Source organism: Rousettus aegyptiacus, unplaced genomic scaffold (assembly GCF_014176215.1).
Source record: "Rousettus aegyptiacus isolate mRouAeg1 unplaced genomic scaffold, mRouAeg1.p scaffold_m13_p_10, whole genome shotgun sequence".
Lineage (NCBI taxonomy): Eukaryota > Metazoa > Chordata > Mammalia > Chiroptera > Pteropodidae > Rousettus > Rousettus aegyptiacus.
The window spans coordinates 83,561,510-83,578,970 of NW_023416285.1; the positions used below are offsets into that span (position 1 = coordinate 83,561,510).

At 41.3% G+C, this 17,461-nt stretch overlaps 1 pseudogene; it reads right to left on the minus strand.

Moving 5' to 3' along the window:
• Positions 1-7,459: 7,459 nt before the first annotated feature.
• On the minus strand, positions 7,460-16,925 carry LOC107500169 (annotated as a pseudogene).
• Positions 16,926-17,461: the final 536 nt, after the last annotated feature.

Here is a 17,461-nt window from a genome sequence, read left to right on the forward strand (position 1 = left end):
ATTTTAGGTAATAGCACTTCTGTTTTTTAGAATAACATCTTCAGGGAAAGCATATTGAATTCAATCTGTTGTGTGAATATTGTCAGTTAGTGAAGGTACAGTATGTATGTATAAATGAATGTACAGTCTGCTGATGACTTATTTTGGTTCTATAGCAGCCTTGGAAATAGAACTGAGTTTTATATAGCATCTTCCAGAATCAGGGTAGCCCTAAGCTCTTTATGGAGCAGTGATTTTGGCTATGTCTAAATAAGGCTCATCCTTATAGTCAAAGATGAAAATTCAGATGATAAACCACTTCATTTTCCTATACAATATCACATAAATGATTAGATTTGGGGCTTCCAAAATCGCATGACAATTTTGGCTTTGTGGATGCATCTTTGGCAAGCCCCAATATCCTGTAACTGTAATAGGCTGTCAAACGTGTCCTAGATGACTCCTGGGTAGGGGTGGGACTGTCCTTCTTGGAAACCATTTGTGGGATCAGTATGCAAATGGCAACTTCAAAGTATTGCCCAGGTATACAAGGACAGCTCTGTCCCAAAAGGAGCAGTGCTCACCTATCTGCAGCGGGGGAGTTATAATGGGAAATAATGGGAATGGTAATTACTGTCGATCATTTTTTGACCTGCCCACTGAAGGAAGCCATCAGAGCCCCTCAGTAGCCTGGTGGGTAAATGTATACATGTGACTCTTTCCTCCTTATATTCAAGAATAAATTTAGCAAGAGGAACCTTTTTTGCCTGAACCATATGTTTCGGTCTGTGTTTTAATATTAACGAGGATACCTTGCATTTGTATAGAGAGTCAGGCTTTCTAAACCCGCTTATATTCCATTGGATTATCCATACAATGAGATCTCAGCCATTAGCTCCAAGTCTTGTCAGTTTTACCCCTTAACTGTATCTCAATCTTCCACGTCCTTCCTCTATCTTCCTAGTTGAAACTTTTACTATTCTGCCTTGTACGACATTAGTGGTCCCCAAGCTGGTCTTCCTACTATTGTAATACTGAAACTGTTGCAACCTGTTCTCCATAGAGCAGCTGGAGAAAGCTTTAAACATCATAATTCATGACTCTGCCCTGCTAAAAATCCGTTATTGTTTTTCAGAGTACATTTAGGAAACCTAATTGCCTTGCTGTGGCACAAGGTCTCTGCATGATCTGGCCCTTGCAACCTCTCTGGCCCATACCGCTCCCCCACCCTCACTGCCTCCCCAGCCTCCTGTAAGCCCCTCAAGCCCAAACCCTTCCTAGAGGACATCTGCACCTGCCGATGCATCTGCCTGAAACCTCATCCTGTGGCTGAATTTTTCTCTTCTTCCAGGTTTTGGCTTAAAAGTCCTATCTCTAAGAGTCCTTTCCCCACGTATTGGAGATTCCTGGAGAATGCAAGACCCAGGTAAAGATCCACAGCTGAGGATCCTCACATCTGCCACAACTTATGCCAACCTGTGATTTACGTGTATTTCTCTGCAACTAACTAAGAAGATCCTGAATTATAGGGATACTGTCTTCTATTTTTTGTTTGTTTGCATTCTTTTGACCATGGTGTTTAGGAGAATGAGGAGGACATTGCTGATGTTAAATAATTTCCTAGTGGTTAAGACTGATGCTGGCAGGAAGGAGTTTGTTTATTTGAGAACTGACAGCGATGCATGTTTAACCAGCCTCCGTGGAACCATGCACCGTTGAGTTCTTTTTTTCTAAAGGGAGGGAGCTCCCCTTGCTACATACTTGTTTGAAAGCACCCTGGCGACTTCCATTTTAAAAACGATCAGAAAACATCTCATCTTGAGTTTTTTGATTGGAAGTACATTTTAGGCCCAGTTTCTACCCTGAAGTAATATTTCCTCTGAACTGATGTATTATAAAATAAACAGATCTTTTTTTTTTTTCCTCCGGGATAATTTTCTCTTCCAAACATCTCACAATTTCAATTTTTACATCCACTTGTGACTCACTTTCACCTTTTTAACCTGGAGACTCCCCATCGTCTTGTGATCTCCTCTGAGTTATTCATCCAGGTCTTTAGCATATTGAACACATATGGCATGTGTCACCTTGGACAGGCAAAACCAAGAGGGAGTAATCACATAAAGAAACAAGTATTACTTTTCCTAACCATAAATAAGTGGTACACATTTGCATTTCAGATATTTTCATGGAGTTTATTTTAGAATAATTAAATCAAAAATTAGAAAAATTTTAAGATTATTGAGCCCCATAGCCTCATAGAGGCATTAAATCCCATTGGCTGTGTCTCTTGCCAAGCTTCATTCGGCCTCTATTTTACCCCCCGTAGTAGTGGGAACTGACTCTTTCCTGGGGCTGCACCATCTTTGCACAATATTAATTGTTATAAAGTTAAGCCTAAATTTCTGGATCCTAACTTGACCAACAAGTAACGTGGTTTCATTCAAGTCATAAATTAAATTCTAAATAGTCAAGAACAGAACACAATGTCAACTTCTAGAGAATTCTAGAACCATTAATCAACACATGCTGTGTCCTAAAATTTGCCCACAGTGTTTGATGAGAAGACCATGGAAATCTCAGGCAATCAAGGTGCACTATATATTTTATTAGCATTCTTGGGTCACCTTCCCTAATCTAGGATACTTTGGTGACCCCACGTTTTCCTCTGATATCCCGGTAGCAGGCAATGTTATTAAGTAAGCTCCGCCCAAGCTAGAGATTTGGCAAAGATTTCAACTAGGTTAACACTCTTTCTCCCATGGCAAACATGTCAAAATCCCCCCCAAGGTCATCTACTGCTCCTCGCCATAATAATACGTATCACGACAATTTGTGGGGGAGCCCGATCGTTTGCATCATCATGAATAGGAGGATGTACATCTCTGCATGGATCACCTGATAACGGCATCTTCCTTTCTACCTGGGGCTCATGCGTTTGGGGGTATGTAGTACTTGCCCAACGGCACTGGGGAAATTGCCAGGTAAATGCAAATCTCCCATCATCTTCTCCCGCTAAAGATATGTTTGCAACTTCTTCCCAACATTTGTTATTCACAAACAAAACAGATTCTACATTTACATAAATCCCATAGCTCCAATTTGGAAAAGGTAAAGGATCCCAGCTGTACAAAGGTTGTAGAAGAAAGAATGTAGATTCTCGCTGGTTGATGCCAGTCTTCCCTGTGTGAGGATTATAGATACCTGACAAAGCATAGGCCAGAGAAACAGGAGAGGAAAAATATAGACAGGAAAAGTTGGCTATGACCTTAAACTGGGTTAATAGAGCTCACCTCGATTCTATTGGAGCATCCCTCCATTTTTGCCTACAATAATGATGGGTATATTTGTTTATAACCGTATCAAAAAGGAAATGAGGTTAGCCTGGCATGACTTACTTGTTCTAACCGAACCCATGCTGGCTGCTAATGATTGCTTTCTTTTTTAAATGCTCCCAAGCCATCTGTTTAATAATCTATTCTAGAATTTTGCCTGAGAAGAATCTCAATGCTAGTGAAGTGAAAAGATCCCCAGGCAGAGATGAGGATTCTGCCCCCAGGTTCTAGCCCATGCCGTCACTGCCGGCAGAATGTTGCTAGGCTCGCTCCTTACTCTGCCTCATCCTGTTTTATCTTTAAAATGAGGGGATAGGCTAGATAGTCTCTGTGGTTCTTTCCAGCTATGAATCCATGATCCCTCCACGACATTAGTCTGTAGTCTTTGGAATCTACTCTTTCCCCTGTTGAAAATCATTTACGGTCTCAGTATTTCTGCTGTGTGTTCTAGATCCTTCTCTGACACCGACTTGTTAATAGACTGGGGCAAAAATTGTTAAAATTCTATGGGTCTCAGTTACCTCACAGTTAAGGAGTTTAAATCGGATGGCATCTAAATTTCCGAGTGTGATAGTTTTTGTGTCATGTTCTCCGCATTCTGGGTGTAACCAAGTCCTGGCTGCTTGATTCTGGAAAAATGGAGATAGACTCATCAGTCCACAGTGGGCAGAAAGCTTAGATATTATCAGTCAAATAATTTATTGAGTAATATTTGGAGTGGTCAGTTGGTATTTACCCTGCCTGGGACTTAAACAATCTTCAATTTGCATTTCACAGTGAATTTTTTAAGGCTCTTCCCTTACTCTTCGTATTGAACGACAAGGTCTGATGCTAGTCCCGTCTGCACTAAGGGCAATATGCTCATCTCAGAAGATGCCGCAAAAACTTTAAAGTTATAAGGAGGGGCAGCTCCAAAGTTGCTTCTGTTTCTTTATTTTACAGGTAATGAACACTTTGGGTTACAGAGCTATTTTATTCTGGCCTGATGGTGTTACATGACTCAGTGGATGACTCCCACAGGAAGGTCTGATTTTTATTCTTTGACTAAAACCTAAAAATAGAGCCTTCAGCTCATCCTGGACTCTCAGCTGTCACATGCCGTAGAAACCTGGACACTTGGCACAGTCGCTTGTAGCTTTAAAAGAATCACTGCATTTTTTTTTTTTAGGTTAAAATACAGAACAAACAAATATATGAACCTGGAATGTTGTTTCATTTCCTATTATCTTTATTCTGGGTAAATTATGCGCTGCAAGCAGTTTTCCTTTCAAATTTATTTATATACAAGTCTTTTCAAAGGTGACTATATGTAGGTATGGCCAGGACAAGAGAGTCTGATTAATTTTGGAGTCTTGATTATGTGCCTTCTTAATAATAATAAATGCTCACGGAACTTCACTGCTTACATAGTCTCATTTGGGGTAGACTCTGGCTCATCTGTTATCATCTTCCTTTAGGAATAAGCAGATTGAGGCCTAGTGAGTGCTTTGCCACAAGTCACAGAGCTAATGAGCAGATAAGCAAGAACCGGAACCTAGGATTTATATTATTACTCACTGCAAGTCGCCCCACCGCCAGCTACTACCCTACGCTGTATTCCGCAAAAGAAAATGTTGGACCAAGTCAGAGCTATCTCCTTCATGAGTCCTGTCCAGGACATTCAGGCTCACACGGGCCGTCCCCGAATCCACACACTTTTTTTTTTTTGTTAATGTTCGTGTCACATGATTGAGGCCCCTTAGTAGCTTCGTAGCCCTCTCATAATTAAATCTCCTGGCTAGACTATATTTTCTCTAAGAACCTCCCTCATCGCTGAGCACAGAGCCAGGTCCATAGCAGGTTAACTAGATAACTTCAGGAAAAATAGGCTTATCGACCAGAAGACTACCCAGACCCGAAGTTGGCAGACAGGACCTCGCCAGGGCTTAGCCTCGGTTAAGTCTTGCTCTGTACCTGCAGACGGATCACTGTGTGCAGCTTCATTCAGTCGTAGACTCACCACATTTCAGCCCTAGAAAGGAAAAATGGAGTTATAATACTGAAATTAAAGCCTTGGAGATCTCGGTTGATAAAATTCTATTCTTAAACATTACACTGGAAAAAACTACCCAGTGCATCCAAATGAAGCCAATATATGACTGTATGGTTAGGAAGTTAAATTGAATTGCAATGGCCACAGGCTTGACCATTTTGATTAAATTAGTTGGTGAATTCAGCCATACAATTTGTAGTAACAGTTAATTAAATTTTAAAATATCCAAATTGGGTTTAGATGCTCCTATAACTAATGCTTACTGCAAATGCAAATCTCTCCTTGTGTAGGTCCAGCTTATGCCCGGGCTGTGTCCCCACCAAGCTTCACCCAGTTTCCATCTTACCACCTCCAGCGCTGGGAACTGACTCACTCTCGGGGCTGCACCATCTTTGTACAGAACGAAATGTAAGAAAGTTAAGTTAAGCCTAAAAGTTTGGCTTTGGACTCTGCTCCCTGGTACTGACTCAGAGACCTCATAATGTGACTAAAAGTTCCTGCAGGTGCAGTGAATAGAGTTAGGCAGGTCTCCCATTCACCTTCAATACCGCAGCATCCGCCTTCCCCATCCCCCCACTCTACTTGTCGAGGTAGAGTGATGGATGGATGGGTCATGTTCACACAGCCCAAATAACATGATCTGTCTACAAGGCGGTGTGACTTGCGGGAGCAGGAAGTATCGATTGACTCATCGCTGCTCTTGGAAGGGAAGATATTCAAATGGCTTCGGAAACTTTCTGTTGCTGCTTTGGCAAAGATGGACTGCGCAGCTAAAGAACCCCTAGAAGATACACGTGAGATAATGTAATCATCATTTATTGAAGGTTTATTATGTGCTGAAAACATATTGTTATTGACACATGACTTCATTTAACTTTTATAGCAAGCCAATAATGTAAGAGCTATGAGTATGCTCATTTGTATCAGTCAGGGCTCACTGGAGAAGCAGAATCAATGGTATCTATATGTGAGATTGAGAGATATATTTTAAGGTTTTGGCTCATGCGAATGTGGGGGCTGGCAAGTTTGAAATCTAGGGCAGGCGTGCTGAAAACTAATACAGGAGTCGATATCGTCTTCAGTCTGAAGTCTGTAGGGCAGGCTGCCAGACGTGAAAGCCAGATAGGATCTGTGCGACAGTCTGGAGGATGAGAAACCTCAGCTTTTGCTCCTAAAACTGGATAACTCCAAACCACATTAATGAGAACACTCTCCTTTACTTAGAGTCAACTGATTGTAGATGTTAATCACATCTACGCAATATCTTCACGGCAGCACCTAGATTGGCGTTTGACCAAACAACCAGTCACCAGAGCCTATCCAAGTTGACATGTAAAATTTAACCATTGCTGTCCACCCCTTGTTAACACGACGATTATACACGTCACTCGAACCATACTCAACCTCCACATAAAGACAGCAGTCATTCTTCTTCCTAACGTGATACAAACATCCTACATATAGTCAAATGTGTACTAAACATTTTCTCCGAGGTGGACACAAACTGGCTGGGTGATCTCCCTTCTCTTTAATATCCTATAACTTAAATACTATGAAGTAAAGTTACCAATACTTAAATACTATGATGTATTTTTATGTCATATGCTACAAGGGGATAAGGGAGGGAACAAAACAAAGATATCTGCTCTATACACACAAACACACATATATTCACAACAAAATAAGGAAGAAATGCTCATAACAATTGCTCTCCTCATTTCTGCCACTGGTCACATGGCTGTAGCTGATATTTATACCTGCCTTCTTCCACGTGCCCTTTGCCCTCAGCAAGCACCTCAGCGGGTCGTGAATCTTTGCCTGGTAAGGGGACCCAAACATTCGTTCCTAAGTTGTCTGGGCCATTAGTAGACTTGTGGGAATTGTTTTTTTTGTTTTTTTGTTTTTACTTTTCTATTGACTTAAATTACAGGTCGTAGCCGTACCAAGAGATGACCAAGGGAACTCCTGTTTTTCAAACACACTCTTCCTTCCCTTCCTCCTTATGTAAAGCAGTCTGATCTCCCCTTGGTACAGGCCCTGGCCAGGACTGTAACTCCATTTATACCTGTTAAGTCAGAGGCGCGAGGAGCTCAGAGTCACCCAGTGGCAGTCTTCAGGTCCAATTCCATGGAATCGTTACGTGTCGTGGAGGAAGGACTCCCCCTTTGGGAACTAAGACCTCTAGTTCAGCAGAGCATAAGGCTGTGGGTTCAGGAAACAAAGATTTTGCCAGGGGGTCGCTAGGGGTAATGATGAGTGGTGCCGCTCCCATGTCCCCGCCTTGACTCCTGGGCCCGTGACCCCTGGCAATGAGAGAAACAGCATCATACACCGATGCTGGTTTAGAGCCTGTACGGCCTCCTGCAGACCCTCTCTCCCCCCCTTCAAGGTATTGTCACCTCGCTTGTGCTGCGACTGAATCTTCGAAAGGCCGTTTCACTGTTCTGTAAAGCCAGGTGCTTCAGCATGATGAGGAACATGGCAAGAGTGAATTCCATGAGAATGGGCCCACTGCTGCTCTTTATTTGACATGAAGTGAGTTCCTTGATCAGAAGCAATGCTGTGTGGAATACCACGAGGGTGAATAAGGTATTATTATGTGAGTCCAGGAATAGCCGTTTTAGCAGATTTGTGGGTAAGGAAGGCAAATCTGTATCGAGAGTAAGGGTCTACTCCAGTAAGAACAAACGTTGTGCTTCCCATGATGGAAATGGTCCAACATGATCAACCTGATCACTCTGTGGAATGATGCCGCATTGAGGACTCCGTGTTGGTCTAACTCAACAGTGGTTCCAAGAGGAAGTCCATGTTGCTGAGTCCCATCCTAGCCTCTGACCCTGCCACCACGTTGTTCGTGAGCTCACTGGGCACTAACAGGGGTGTCCGGGGAGAAGACTGACCAGTATCCACAGAGAAGGTCATCTGTTCGCTTGATTATTAAAATCCTTCTCTGCTGTGATCGTCCGACGTTGAGTATTCACATGGGACACACATACTTTCACTTTTCGTTGGCCATTTAGAGAGATCTCTCCACATACCTCTCCTAACGCCTTGACAGCAATTTTCCCATCATTCCTTCTTTTCGGCTAAATCGTTGGCCATCGCCAGTGAATTGAAATACAGTCGCACCTCTGGCCATTTCTCTTTCCACGCAAAGCGAAGAAGCAGGTGAAGTGCTCTAGGTTCTGCCCACCGGAGGGGTCCCCTTCACCACCTCATCGAGGGGGGCTGGAAACAGGCTGTACGTAGTGCTACTGCATGTCGCAAGAAACCATCTGTAAACCAGGCTTGAATGTTTTCTTCTTCAGTCAGCGGCTCATAGAAAACTCCCAGTGAAGCCGGAGACATGGGCCAGGAGAGAAGTCAGTGATCAGGTGTGGGATCGGGAGTGCTTGGGCTTTCTTAAGTAATGTGATTTCGGACCCCGATCAAGCCTGATCTTGTGTGCACCACTTCTGCTGAATGACGGAGGGCTGCCGATCGCACCTAACATCATGACTAGGCCGGTCAGGCAACACCCAGTTCATGATGGGCGGCTCACGTCACGTGGTGACTTGGCGGCCCACGGTTAAGTGTTCAGTTTCTACTAAAGCCCAGCAGCAAGCCAAAAACTGTTTCTTAAAAGGAGAGTAGTTAACTGAAGAGGACAGCAGGGTTTTGCTCCAAAATCCTAAGTGTCTGAGGTGCGATTCGCGGACTGAGCCTGCCAAAGGCTCGGAACAGTTTTTATCAGCCTCGGGCAATCCAAGCACCATTGGACGGGCTGGGTCTGTTGGCCCAAGTGGCATAGCAGCTTGCAAGACAGCACAGACCTGTTGCAGAACCTTCTCTTGTTCTGGGCTCCGCTCAAAACTAGCAGATTTTCTAGCATGAGCTAAAAACAGCACAATTTATTGTCAAGAGAGCAATCTAAAACGGAGCCCGGAGGCCTCTGAGAAGCTGAGCTAACTCCCCGCCTCTGTGTGAAACTGAACATTTGAACTGGGTTAAACACGATGGCTCCATCGTGCTGCAGTTCCTAAAACCGGCTCTGCACCACTGAACTCTTCTATTAAAAAATGAAATTTCACTTACAGTAGACATAAGCAATTAATCATGTATAGCGTAGGGTAAGTCTGCTTGCCAGCCCCAATCACAGCTCTTTCAAAGCAAATTATGTAATCCTTTCGAAAGCTTTCCCCCCGTCATTTTTGTCTTTATGAACTCCCTTTCTTTCCCCCTCGAAACACACTTAGGTTTATACCCAAATTGGGGTTCAAAAATTGCAATCCCTGAGACCCCAAAATAAAGTTGTTGTTTGCCTTGCAGTACTTGGTTAAAACTGATTGACACCGGTCCCTCGATAAATGGGCCAGAGTAGCACACCCAACGTAAAGAATATATTCCCTCTAAAATCCAGAGCCTCACTAGGCTTTGTGCTTTTAATAAGGACTAGATATAACAACTTATCCTTCACCTTAGAAAGGATATCTTGACTTGCCCCACACCACTTGACCTCCAGAAATTTCACTGAGGTGTAAGGCCCCTGAATTCTCTGGTTTGTTCCCCACTCTATGACATGTAAATGTCTTGCCACTAAGTCTACAGTAGTTGCTACTTCTTGCTCAAAATCTTATAAGCATAATATCATCAGTGTAAATAACCAACGTGATGTCTTGCCGAAAAGGGAGACAATCAAGTTCCTTGCAAACTCAATTATGACATAGAGCTGGATAATTGATCTACCCCTGAAGTAGGACAATGAAGGTGTATTTTGGGTCTTGCTAGCTAAAAGCAAACAGCTTCCAGCGGTCTCTACTAACAGATGTGGAGAAAGAGCTTTTTCTAGATCAATAGCTACAGATCAGGTACAGGAGGATGAGTTAATTTGCTCAGGCAAGGAAATCACATTTGGAACAGGGGCTGCAATTGGAATCACTGCCTGGTTAAGTTTATGATAATCCATTGACATTCTCCTAGAACTGTTTTCGTAACAGGTCCGGGTTGAATGAGGATGTGGTGGAAATCATCACTCCTGCATCCTTCAAATCCTTGATGATGCCATTGGTCTCTGCAATACTCTCAGGAACGCAGTATTGATTTTGCTTTACTATAGTTTTATGTAGAAGCAGTTCCAAGAGCTGCCACTTGGCCTTTCCTCCCATGCTCCACGGATCAGAAACAATGTGGAGATTCTGTTGGTTGCTGAGTATTTCTGTTCTAGTTATGCATTTTGGAACTGGGGAAACAACCACAGGATGGGTCTGGGGACCCGGGGAGAGATAACCTTGAGCTAAGAGTCCTGATCACCTGACCTCCATAAGCACCTACTCTGTCGGAACACAGTGACATTTTGTGTCTCTGGGAATCAGTGTCAGTTCAGAACCAGTGTTCTGTCATCCCTGAAAAGTCTGATTACATTTTCTCCCAATGCACAGTCACCCTTGTGAAAGGTTGCAGGTCTCTTTGAGGCAGGCCGGGAGAAAGATTAACAGTCTAAATTTTGGGCAGTAGAGTGGGGTTCTTGCCCAGGAGACTAGGTCTTCTCTTCATTCAAGGGTCTGTAAATTGGCTCAAGGAAAGGATTGAGGTAATAGAGAATATATAAAAGCTATGAGGAACAGATAATTCAAATAAAGGTCCCTCCAGGGAGGAACAGGTGCAATTTGTCTTATGCAACGGGTGTGTTTCTGGAAACATCAGGTATTAATTGCATTGAAAAATCTTTTTCAAGTGCATTTGGAGGGGTTACCCATTTTCAAGAATCACCTTTTGAATTCTTTTGCTTAAAGTGCAAATTCCCTTGTGGTATTATAATTTGTCCTATCTGGATCCTAAAGACAAACTCTTCCTTCCAACCTCTGTGCTATCAGCAACCTTCGGGACTTCTCTTTAACTTGCAAGCTCTAAAATGCTCTTCTTTTCAACTCAGGATTTGGTTGGCATTCATATGAAATGTCAAGGTGGTATTTCAAATGGGAGAAGGTAGCGTTTTTCCCCCCAGCTGTCTCTTACATACAGGTTAATTCTTGCAGTGACTGGAAATCTGGGGTTGGAGGCAAAGGAGTAAAATGAAACATATCAAGAAATCACAGAATAAGCATTTAATCGTGACCTACTTATTATTTTTAACAGCATGAGCCTTCTGGACAACATTCTTATTTGCTTTGAAGTTTTATTTTAACTGACAGTACTCTCTAGGTGACTTCAAATTATTCCAGTAATTATTTTGTTTTTTCTTTCTCTCTCTCTCTCTCTCTCTTTTTTTTTTTTCTGGAAGAAATAGTGAAAGGCCCTGTGGGGTAAGTCAGTGTACTGAAGTGCACAAGGTGAAGCTAGAAACAGGTAAACAAACTCCAGGAAAATAAGTCATCTCTATTAACTGCTTTTATTCAAGTTGGCTTATCTTTCTACTTCCAACACTCAGTTCTAGAGCCCGTAAGTCCTTCCACATGTATACGCTGTGATTTGCATCAGCCAAGGTCTACACATACCTGGGATTTCTTGAGGGTGGTCGAAGAAAGGAAAGGGAGCCAAAGCTTCTTGAAGGCCGGCTAAGTGCTAGACTGCTTATCTTCACTTGCTCACTAAATATTTCATTGTCGTCACAATGGAAATGAAGCTTATAAGCAAATAAATATATATAAATGCACACTATGTGGGTGCCAACTGGTTTGTTGCTCTTTAGCAGTATACTCTACTGGGAAAATAACCACAGGATGGGTTCGGGGACCCAGGGAGAGACAAACTTAAGCTGAGACTCTTGATCACCTGACCTTCGTAAGTGTCTTCTCTGTCGGAACACAGTGACATTTTGTGTCTTCTGGAATTACTGTCAGTTCAGAACCAGTGTTCTGTCATCCCTGAAAAGTCTGATGACATTTTTCCCCCATACTCAGTCACCCTTGTGAAAGGCTGCAGGTCTCTTTGAGGAAGGCCGGGAGAAGAGTTGACAGTATAAATTTTGGGCTGTATAGTGGGGTTCTTGTTCAGGGGACTTGGTCTTCTCTTCATTCAACGGTCTGTAAACTGAATCAAGGAAAGGAAAGGGTTAGGGTTCAGTTTAAGGCCAAGGCCTTGGGGTTAGGATTATCTCCATCTTCCAAAAAGAAAACTGAATTACAAAGAAATTAAGGAAAGTTTCTCGTGTCACTTAGTGTATTTTGTTTTCTACAGCTACTTTGACAAATGATCAAAAACTTGGTAGTTTTAAACAATTTTATGTGTCTTAAAAACAACTTTACACAAACTTAGTTGCATAAAACAATTCTGTTCTCTTACAGTTCTGTGGAAGTCCAGCATGGGTCTCACTAGTCTACCGTCAGGGGGTTCGCAAGGCTGGGTTCCCCGATGGAGGCTTTGGGGTCCGTGTGATTCCTTACCCTTCCTGGCCACTAGAGGCTGCCTGCATTCCTGGGCTCACGTCAGCGTTCACAGACAGACACAGCCTCTGCGGGCCTCACGCGGTCACTCTGCTCTTCTCTCCCGCTTTCCTCTTCCATTTTTAAGCGAATTTATGATTGCATTGGGCCCACCCAGATAATCCAGGATGCTCTCTCTATTTTAAGATCAGCTGATGAGAAACCTTAATTTAAGCTGCAATCTTAGATCTCCTTTGCCTTGTAACCCGACATATTCACAGATATTTGAGGGGCAGGATGTGGACATCCTAGGGTGGTTATTAATCTTTTTACCCCATGCAATTACTCTATGAAAGGGTTACAAGTGTAGGGGTTTAAAGACGGCACCTTTTCAGATCAATAGATGAGAGCTCAGAGAATTGATAAAACGTGACGGAGCCGGAGATTCCTGGACTGAGATTTTCATGTTCTAAAGGAGAACATTAAAGCCTGGTGAGGTCAGAATGTTTCCTTTACATCATTTAGTTGTTGTGGGTGGCAGGGGGAAAGGGGGGCGGGGGGAATTTGGATGTTACTTCCACTCTCCGGAAGAGTGGGATGAAGAAGAGAAACAGCTGAAGACTGAGGCCAACTCGCTTAACTTCTCTGGGCTTCCGGTTTCTGTTCTGGGGAATGGAGATGTCAATTTACCTAGAGAAGGAGTTACTGCGAATTTAAATGAGATAATACATGTCAGATGCTTGGCGCAGTTCCTGACACATGGGTCAGTACCACACAAATGTTTCCCAGTTGCATTAAAATGATGAAGATAATGAAGTAGCATGAAATGCGGCATAGCATTTTTGTAGAGCCGTGATTTTATCTCAGGTCCAGACTCTAACACCAAAGTCCACATACCCTGTAGATTACTGGGAGCTGCTAAGAAGACAGGGAGGGAAAAAGACCTGTAGAAACATTTAAAATCTGACCCTGATTAAATCTTTTGTCCCTGACCAAAGCTCTTGGTCCAAACATTTATGACACATTTCTTTGTATTTTCTTATGAAAACACCTACAATCCAAATGGAAATGTAATAAAATGGCTAAGTACCCAATCCAGACTTAGGAAAAAAAGAAATTCTTAAAAAAAATAATTATTTTACACACAAATTATGATTGATGAAATACAGTGGAATTCATAAAGCATCACTGGAAATCAACAAAATTATGTATGTATGTGTCTGTGTGTATGAACGCCTGTGTGAGTTAAGAGACTGAACTATGGCAAAGCAATATAAGAATTCACTTTTGGGGACTATTATGCTGTTATAAGGAGAAATTATAAATATTTAAAAGAGGAAAGCCAGGAAACATAGTAGTACTAAGGAGACATCAATGCCATCTCTGGGAAAAACACTTAACGGAAAAATTTGAAAAAGTCTAAGTGTGTCCGTCATCCCCCTATAAAGAAATAGTACAAGGATTCTGTATCAGGGAAAAGAGGGGAGGGTAGAGGACCCAGAACATGATGGTAGAAGTAGCTTGAAATTAGGCAAGCCACGCTGGTCCTCCAGAGAATTATTTTTCCCCAGAGAATTTTCAAGCACTCCAACTCAAAAATCTTTCTCCTTCAGTGTTACTCAAACAGTACTGCTCATTCCTAATTCTGAGTAGCGAACTCAAAACTCATTGGGTTATTTTTTTAACTTTCATTTCTGTAGCATGCTTTCATTTTTATCTTGTGCTTTTCAAATAACTATTTTTTTCAAATTAATATCTTTATCTCTTTTGTATTTCCTTGAAAATGACCATCTCCCTAGCAAGTCTGATACAGCCAGCTGCCTAAAATGAGGGGCTGGCTAAAGATCGTACGGCAAGAATCTTAAAAAAAAAAAAAAAAAAGAGAGAGAGTTGATATGTTTTTCTGGAAGCTCCTTATGCAAACCAAATGCTCTAAATGAAAATGAAAAATTTTAAGCCGATGTTAGAGATAACTAGTTTATTTCATTTTATGATGGTAATTGTCTAGAAAAGTGCTCTGACTATTCCTTTAGAACCACTTGCCATGGGATTTGACTCACAAAAAATTAAAGCACCTTAAGTACATCCTTTTATGAACTATGTCTTCTCTCTCTTAGATTTGTTTTGTGTTTGCTGGATTTTAAACTCCTAAAGGGAAGAGAATACATTTTCTTTAGCGAGCATGACACATTTTATGCTGGTCACATGTGAATTTGGTGACAATGTCCCCTTTTGCTCACCAGGGATACTAGGGTATATGTTTTACAGACAGGCGAAGTAATTGAATATCTGCATAATTATTACTATAGCATCATCATAGTCATAGTGTTTGTTCAAGATTCTGAGCTTTTTCTTATACTTCAGGCCTTGGACAGCCCTGTTTGTTGAGGGCGTCTAGTACTAGTCAGTATGCGTTTTGCTGACCCCATTATTAATCTCAGCCGTGATTTGCTCAATCCACAGATTCAGTCATCCATACCGTTTTTGTTTCTTCTTTGTTGCCCTATTTTTTTGTTTGTTTGTTTCTTTTCTGATACTTCTGTTTGATGCTGCTGGCATTAGGCTTTAATGACCTCATCTGTTTACATCAGGCCTTGTCTTTCACACTTGCCTTCTGTACTTGTTAGTGTTTTCAGGATTTCTTGCTCATTTTGGCTACTGATCATTTTTAAGTAACAATTTCCTTCCAGGTTTGGGGCTGTTCCTGAACCCTAAGGCTATTAGACATGGAAAACGTAGATATTATAATGCAACAACAACAACAACAACAACAACAAAAAAAAAAGAAAATTAAGACAATAAACCAAAACATGTCAGATGAAGCTTAAAGGAGGATTTTTAAAAATCAAGCGTATGGCTGCTAAATGGTAATAGATACTAAAGAATTTATGCTTATGTTTAGGATACACATAAAGCAACTGGATTGCCAGAAATGTGGTATTTTAAATGAATCTGGAAACAAGCATATAAGTACTTTTTTGAAAAACCAAGAAAATGGGAATAAATAAGAAAGGCCTTAGAATAGGACATGTCTGAAGGACACACTGATGAGTGCAAGGCCTGTGAGGATTCCTGTAACAATGAGCTCTTTGAGCTGAGGAGAAGAGAGATGCTGTGTAAATGCCAGGTTATTTTTATATCCTTGATACTTAAGATGCTCCCCAAAGGTCAGCATTAGCCAAAAAAGAACAGAATCTCGAGAACCGAAATATTTCCAGCTTTCAGCAGGCCAGACCCATTCATTTGGAGAAAGCATACTACCTTTAAGATGTAAGAGAAAGAAAAAGATTTATCATATTCTTTGAATATATGCACCATTTGGCAAATTTCGATGCCTTTTGTAATTTTCCAAGTTACAAACGCATTGTATGTTTACGTGTATGTGCATGTCACCTTTACATTTTTGTTCACATATGGAACAAAGTTATGTCATGCATATTATGACTACTTCTACATAACATGAACTATAAGGATGAAAAATTCTAAATTCAGTTAAATATCCAAAAGTTTGTTGAAACTACTCATTTCTCAGAAACATCTGAAAATCTATAGTCAGGATTTATTTCTAAGCGGACATTTTACTTAGACCCCTTCTTACTTTATTTCCCAGAAAAAGTTTGAATAACTAAAAGCAAGTTCCCAAGCCAAAGCAGATATTTCTTACCTTTTACAACATATGAAAACATGTTTTACAGCTCTAATGAACTGGGCCATGCCCCAAACCTTAGGCTTCTCCCTCCAAATGGTGACAAATCAATACTTAACTTATAATGCAGAAGTTAGTTGACGTGGTTCAGTCATAATCTGTGAATTTTCCAGGAATTGCCAGGATGTAGACAGAAGACCAGTTAGTATTCGACATTTTAGAAACTTTACAGCAAGTTTCCCTTTGATTCTCTTTCTCTTCAAGCGTATTTTAGACAGTGATTAGTAATAAAAAATGTCAATTTGGCGAATATTGATTGAACTCAGAGCAAAGCACACTGCTTGAAACTGGGGATATATAAATGAATATAAAAAAAAAAAATCCTTGCCCTCAAGCAGCCAGTTCAGAGAGTATGTAACTAACAAAATTGCTAGTCAGTGCAGTGATAGACTGAAGCAAATTCCTAGGGCCGCATGGAGGAAGGGGGAATTCACCCTGACGTGAGGTGTCAGGAAAGGCTTTGCAGATGAGTGGGGCATTTCTCCTTGAGCAGGTAAACGAACAAACATCCGGGTTGTCTGCGGCAGTCCCATTTATGCTGTTATCCAGGCGTCATTTTAATACTACACCTTTGCTCTCTAAGGTTTTCTTTGGACAATAAATTATATGATCACACTGCTCTTGGAGCATACGTAAGATGATGACAAGAAGAAAGAAGGAAAGAATTTCGGATTAATCCAACAGCAGGACAAAAGGCATTGAGTAATAAAATCCCATGATACATCTGCAGGAAAACTCTTGACAAAATCTTACTCTGGTATACTCAAAAGAAGGCATTTCTCTCCTTTCCTATGGCTGTTTGAACTGAAATGAAAGTGTGTTCTATAACCACTGTCATAAACCTTATATTTGCATATGTAATTTATTTTTTCTTTCTAGAAATGTGACTATTGTGCAGTGCAGAATTTCCCCCTGTATTTCTCATTCTTCATTTTCATTTGATCAGACAGAATTATTTCTGACAAAGGACTATGTTCACATCACAGAGAAAGAGGACAATTAAAAAGCAATTTATACATTTCATTATCTGCCTCCTAACCAGTTAACACTGAGTTGGGAAATACAATGC